Source organism: Narcine bancroftii, chromosome 4 (genome assembly GCF_036971445.1).
Source record: "Narcine bancroftii isolate sNarBan1 chromosome 4, sNarBan1.hap1, whole genome shotgun sequence".
NCBI lineage: Eukaryota > Metazoa > Chordata > Chondrichthyes > Torpediniformes > Narcinidae > Narcine > Narcine bancroftii.
Window position 1 is genome coordinate 205,054,110 of NC_091472.1, and position 7,425 is coordinate 205,061,534.

Below are 7,425 nucleotides of genomic sequence, written 5' to 3' on the forward strand. Positions count from 1 at the left end.
AATACTCTGCCAGCCTACCCCTCTGAAGATTCCAATTCAAATGGTATATTTTTATGAATCAAAATCACTACTCTTCTTGCTTTAGAATTAAAAGAAGAAAAACATGACCAACCCAATCTCTTTTCAACTTCAAATGTTCTTTTTCAGTCAGATGTGTTTCTTGTAAAAAAGCAATGTCAATTTTCATTTTTTTAATATAAGCCAATATTCTCTTTCTCTTAATTGGATTATTTAATCCTCGAACATTAAAAGTTGCAATATTCAATTTAGACATTTTTTAACTACTAATATAATATACACACTATAAAATAATGCTCCCCTCTATAATTCTTCAAAGAAATGGGGAAAGAAACCCCCCCCTCAAAAAAAACACAGAAACACAAAAAAAACCATCCAAAGGTAGTAATACCCTAAAAATCTTGGTTTGGTAAACCCACTAGTGGCAGATGACTATCAAAATTTTCAGTGTCATCCACCCCCCCCCCCAGCCAGATACATATTTATTATTTAACTAAACACAATCAAATATAGTCCATATATTTAACCCAATGATTCCAAACCCAACGACTGCTCCGGATCTTCAACATCAAGAAAACTTTGTGTCAACTCTTCTTTCTTTCCATTCTTTCCATACTTTCCATTCTTTCCATACCCATTTCCATTTCATAACATAACAATTACAGCACGGAAACAGGCCATTAGGCCCTTCTAGTCCGCACCGAACCAAACACCCCTTTCTAGTCCCACCTCCCTGCACAATGCCCATAACCCTCCATCTTCTTTTCATCCATATACCTGTCCAACCTTTTCCTAAATAATACAATCGATTCCGCCGCCACTATTTCTCCCGGAAGCTCATTCCACATGGCTACCACTCTCTGATTAAAGAAGTTCCCCCTCATGTTACCTCTAAACCTCTGCCCCTTAATTCTTAGCTCATGTCCTCTTGTTTTAATCTTTCCTCCTTTTAACGGAAATAGTCTATTCACATCCACTCTGTCTATCCCTTTCATAATCTTAAATACTTCTATCAAATCCCCTCTCAACCTTCTACGCTCCAAAGAATAAAGACCTATCCAAAGAAAATTTCCTCTCCTCTTAGAAGACAATGGGGGAGAACGCCTATTTCTTCGCAGTTCCAGCAAAGAATTAGCAAAGACCAAAGCATCATGATCATTCTCAAAGAATTGAGATTGAAAATTTCCATAAAAAACCTTCAAAATTGCAGGATAACGAAAAGCAAACTTGTAGCCCTTTCGCCACAAAACATCTTTACCTGTATTAAATTCTCATCGTCTTCTAATAACCTCCTGGCTCAAATCAGCATAAAAAAACACTCTGTTATTTTGAACCATTAATGGAGACTGACTCTGCCTTGCTTTCTGTACCGCCATACATAGAATCATTTCTCTGTCTTGGTATTTTAAACAACGAACCAAGACTGCCCTTGGTGTTTGTCCTGGAAGTGGTTTTCTTCTCAGAGCTCTATGAGCCTGATCCAATTCCAACCCTTCAGGAAAAAGCTCTTTATCCAGCACCTCTGGGGTCCAATGCTTTAAAAATTTTATAGGGTTGAAACCTTCAATGTCTTCTGGAAGACCAACTATTTTCACAATATTCCTTTAGCTTTGATTTTCCAGTGAATCAATCTTCTTCAATAAGTATCCTCTTTGAATCCCCCAATCTACAGAACAACCTTCCACTTTTTCCATTTTTTCTCTATTACGTTCCACCTGATTTTGACACTCAGAAAAGGCTGTTTCAATTTTCTTAAAATTATCTTGCACAGTATCGACTGATTTTATACATCCATTCTTCTTCTTTGGCTTGGCTTCGTGGACGAAGATTTATGGAGGGGGTAAAAGTCCACGTCAGCTGCAGGCTCGTTTGTGGCTGACAAGTCCGATGCGGGACAGGCAGACACGGTTGCAGCGGCTGCAGGGGAAAATTGGTTGGTTGGGGTTGGGTGTTGGGTTTTTCCTCCTTTGCCTTTTGTCAGTGAGGTGGGCTCTGCGGTCTTCTTCAAAGGAGGTTGCTGCCCGCCAAACTGTGAGGCGCCAAGATGCACGGTTTGAGGCGTTATCAGCCCACTGGCGGTGGTCAATGTGGCAGGCACCAAGAGATTTCTTTAGGCAGTCCTTGTACCTCTTCTTTGGTGCACCTCTGTCACGGTGGCCAGTGGAGAGCTCGCCATATAACACGATCTTGGGAAGGCGATGGTCCTCCATTCTGGAGACGTGACTCATCCAGCGCAGCTGGATCTTCAGCAGTGTGGACTCGATGCTGTCGACCTCTGCCATCTCGAGTACTTCGACGTTAGGGATGAAAGCGCTCCAATGGATGTTGAGGATGGAGCGGAGACAACGCTGGTGGAAGCGTTCTAGGAGCCGTAGGTGATGCCGGTAGAGGACCCATGATTCGGAGCCGAACAGGAGTGTGGGTATGACAACGGCTCTGTATACGCTTATCTTTGTGAGGTTTTTCAGTTGGTTGTTTTTCCAGACTCTTGCCATGGCGAGTCTGTTGTCTATCTCATTGTCGATCGTTGCATCTGATGAAATGGTGCAGCCGAGATAGGTAAACTGGTTGACCGTTTTGAGTTTTGTGTGCCCGATGGAGATGTGGGGGGGCTGGTAGTCATGGTGGGGAGCTGGCTGATGGAGGACCTCAGTTTTCTTCAGGCTGACTTCCAGGCCAAACATTTTGGCAGTTTCCGCAAAGCAGGACGTCAAGTGCTGAACCCCAACAATGAAGACGCTGTTTACATCCGGTACCGCACGGATGGCAGTCTCTTCAATCTGAGGCGCCTGCAAGCTCACACCAAGACACAAGAGAAACTTGTCCGTGAACTACTCTTTGCAGACAATGCCGCTTTAGTTGCCCATTCAGAGCCAGCTCTTCATACATCTATTAATATCACTCTTAACTACAGTCATTTCCTGTTTCATAGTTGGCATTTCATCACACAAGGTATTCATTTTTATTTTCATCTCCATAAATCCTTGATTCATCTGAGTTGATAATTGTTTTGACATTTTGTCCATTTGACAAGCAATCCCCTCCAAAACAGTGAACACTGAATCCATTCCAGATTCTACCTCCACTTTTTAAGATCTACCTCCTTTAACTACAGGCTCCTCCTCCTGGACAAATTCCAATAAGTTCCTCTTCTTTCTCAGTCATCGTAAATCCTTTAGCTGAACAGTTGTGTGTCTGGACATCCAACCACTTCGGGATGTCGGCATTTGGGCTCCCCCACAGCCCATACTTTGTCCAGCAATTCTCAGACCCCAGATGCCCCACGCAAGCTAGGCAAAGCCACCAGACATGCAGAAGCGTCCTCCAATGTTACACTGCGCATCCCCGGGCCGCCCAGCAAGGTCGTGGGTTCGCAGGTCCCCTTGTCGGCCATGCCACCCGTGCGCATGGCTTCACGTGAACGTGGGTCAGCAACGGCAAAATTCGCCAAAGTGTCGGCACCATCTTGCGGAGGCAGGATCGGCGCCGAGGTCAAACTCAAACGGGCTGGAGTCCTCTGAGGCTTGGAGGCTCCCAACGACAATTCCGTGGATTCAGCTATGCAGGTAGGCCTCAGTTCTTCCGCACTTTAGAATGGTAATTTTTTCTGAAGTTGAGGTTTAGATTTTTTCACATTAGTTGCCATAATAAATCACTATTTAAACAACTGTAAATATTGTTTTTAACCACTTTTATGCTTTTTAAAAACCAGATATTTAGTAATCCAGCTGGGGAATGGTGGAATACACATACACATCTTTCTTCTATGCCATCTAGCCACGTCCCAATGACAATTTTTCTCAAGGAAAATATTTCAGTAACAATTGGGTCTAGAGCAGTGGTTCTCAACCTTCCCACCCACATCCCACCTTAACCAATCCCTTAAAAAGAAAAAAGGATTGAAGGCTGAAATAAAAGAGGAAACTAATAAAGTGCTAGATGTTGTGGATCAAATGAAGAAGAGGTTGGAGAAAATGGATGAGAAAATTACAAGAGAACAGGTTGATCTGCAACATGTTGAAGATGGGGTATCTATTGAGGAAAATATGACTACTGGTTTAATCACAGTGATCCAAAAGCTTTTAGACAATGTACTGGAGAATTTCAGCAGAAGAAATAATATTAAATAGTCGGCCTTCCAGAAGGAAAAGAAGGTCCCAATGCAATTGGTTTCTTTCAAGATTAGATTCCTGATGTTTGGGAGAGCAGAGTTTTGAAAATCCGATTGAAATTGAAAGAGCTCATGGGGCTCTGAAACCAAAGCCTCTTCCAAATCAAAGACCACATTCTATATTAATTAAATTCCTGCATTATCAAGACAGATAGAAGATCTTGCTGTCGGGGGGAGGGAATGGCAAGGCCCGCTACAATGGGAAGGAAATAGAATTTTATTCTACCCCGATCTGAGTAAGGTTTGTTGAAGGAAATAATTCAATTCTGATAAGAAAATTCTCTTTGATAAAATCCACAAATTTGTTCTTTGTTACCCTGTGACTTTGGAAGATTTTTGTGCCTGGAGACCAAAATAGATTCTTTACCAACTTTGCTCAATTTGCTTGGAGTCTCCATAGAGCGCAGCTCTGAGAAGGCACTGGATCTTTGATGGGATGAACAATTTCTTTCCTTTTCTTCTCTATTTCATTAATATTGGAAAAAGGGAAGTTTGTAAGATGGAAGAAACAATAAGAATTAATCTTTTTTTCTTTTTTCCTTTTTGATTTCCAGGAAGCTATTTTAACTGTGGGTAATTAATTAATTAAATTTTATGTATTAAATGTATCAAGGGAGTTGGGAGGAGTGGGGGATGCTGATCGTTGTGGGATTATGTGTGTTTTTGTGACTTTAGTCACAACCCGTAAAATAGAGGAGAGTAGTGTTGTATATTAAAACAACACTTATGGGGAGGGATTTCTTTTATATCAATATAGCTATAAGTATGGGAGAATATATTTTTTGTATTTTTCCTTGCTGGAGATGTGTACTGGCACATGAAATATTACTTACTGGAATTGGAGGAGACTTGCGGGGGTGGGTGTGTGATGAGGAGGATTGAGGGGATTATAGATTACGTCTTATTGAGATGAGTAAGGTGCACATTAGGGTTTGTAAATTTTAATATTAATGGGTTAAATGCACATATAAAAAGGAAGCAATGTTAACATATATTAAGAAAATGGGAGTTGATGTGGCCTTGCTTCAAAAGACGGGTTAGGGTTAGGGTTAAACTGAAAAAGAAAATTTGAAATTAAAAATTAAAAAGACACATAGTGCTTTCTTCACTTACCTCTAAAGCCAGAGGTGAGGCAATTTTGATTAAAAAAATCTTCCAATTAAGATTCAAAATGTTGTAATAGGCCAAATATTTTCTGAATTGTGGAATTGTACGCTTGAAATATTGATGAGAAATTTATTCAAGAAGCATTTCTTAATCTATCAGAGGTACTTGAGAATATTTTAATAGGAGGGGATTTTAATTTTTGTTTTGATCCATCGTTAGATAGATCTACTCAAGTAACACTGGTTTTGATGAAGGGTTGAATTTAATAAAAAAGGATTCATCCAAGAGAGAAAGATTATTAATTTTATTTGAGTGGATATGATTTTTATTCTAGAATTGATTTATTTTTGATCTCAGCACAAATGCAAATTAAGATTCTTGAATCAGATTATAAAGCGAGGATTTTATTTGATCATTCCCCTTTATCAACAACAATGGAAATGCCTGATAAGGAAAAGACAATCTATAGATGGAGACTGAACCTTTATTATTGAAAAGATTTTTTAGAGTTTGTTCAAACACAAATTTGGACATTTTGTAATACAAATTTTAACGTGGTAAATTATTATTTTATGGGATTCTTTAAAAGCGTATTTAAGAGGTCAAATATGAAAGAGATTGATCAAATAGAAAAAAAAATCTTCAAAAACGGGGTTCTGAGGATAAATGTGGACAATTATTTTTTAAAAAACTTCAGTATAAAACATTGCAAACTTATAGAACTGAGAAAGAAATTATAAGAACGAAACAAAGATATTACGAATTAGGTGAGAGATCACAAAGTATTAGCTTGGAAATTAAAGGCAGAACAGACCTTGAGAATAATCAATGCAATTAAAAAGGATAATCACTTACAAGTCTCAAGAAAAGAATTAATAATTAAAAATAATTATTTTATATTATATAGTTTGGAATTTTAAAAAGATGAAAATAAAAGTTATTTATCATAGATAATGTTCCCTAGATTAGGTTTGGATGAGCAGTCTGAGCTGAATGCTCCTTTTTACAGAGGTAGAGGTGAGGGAAGCCATGGGTTCATTACAGAGTAATAAATCTCTGAGAGAAGATGGATTTCCACCTGAATTCTATAAATAATTTAAAGATTTATTAATTCCAATATTTATGCCAATATTAGATCAGGCTATGAAAACCCATACTCTCCCAGATCACTTTCGAAGACAATGATTGCAGAGATTTCTAAAAAGGATAGAGGCCCTTTAAACCCTTCATCTTACAGACCTATTTCATTGTTAAATGCAGATTATAAAATTGTTGTAAAAATTTTGGCAAATATATTGACTAAATGGCTGTCTAAATTAATAAATATCGATGAAAAAAGTTTTGTAAAAAAGAGACCGTCCTTGGAAAATGTAGCTACTCAGTGTAATTCATTTAGCACAGAAAAAGAGCTGATTTGAGGGTTGCAGTGGCCTTAGATGCAGTAAATGTGATAAATTGGAATGGGATTTTTTGAAGTGTTGGAAAAATTTGGATTTGGATTGAATCTGGCATCATATAACAATTCTAAAGTAGTGACTAATGGACAAGCATCTGCACTGTTTTGATTAGTTTGATCCAGTAGATAAGGATGCTCTTTCTCTCCAACTTTGCTTATTTTAGCTATAGAAACTCTTGCTCAAGCAATTTGGAGTGATTTGCAAACTTAAGAGATTTAGAGTAGGTCAAGAACATAAAATTAGTTTATTTGCAGATGATGTTTTAATATATTTGACTGAACCTGAGACATCTTTACAAAAATTATATTTTCGATTGGAAGAATATGGGGAAGTTTTGAGTAATAGAATAAATGGGAATATAAGTGAAATTATGCCATTAACAGGAGATTATACCCAATGTCAAAGGGACACTCTGTTTCAATGGCCAAAAGAGGGTATTAAATATTTAGATATCTGTATGGATAGTAATTTGAAAAATCTGTACAAATTGAATATTTATTATTATTTAAAAAGATTGAGGAAGATTTAAAAATGAATTTACCTATAACTTTGGTGGGAAGAATCAACTGTACTCTAAATAAGATTAATATATTCCCAAGAATACAATATCTTTTCCAAACATTGCCTATTTTAATACCTCAAATTTTTTTTTCAAGAATATAAGGAAATTCC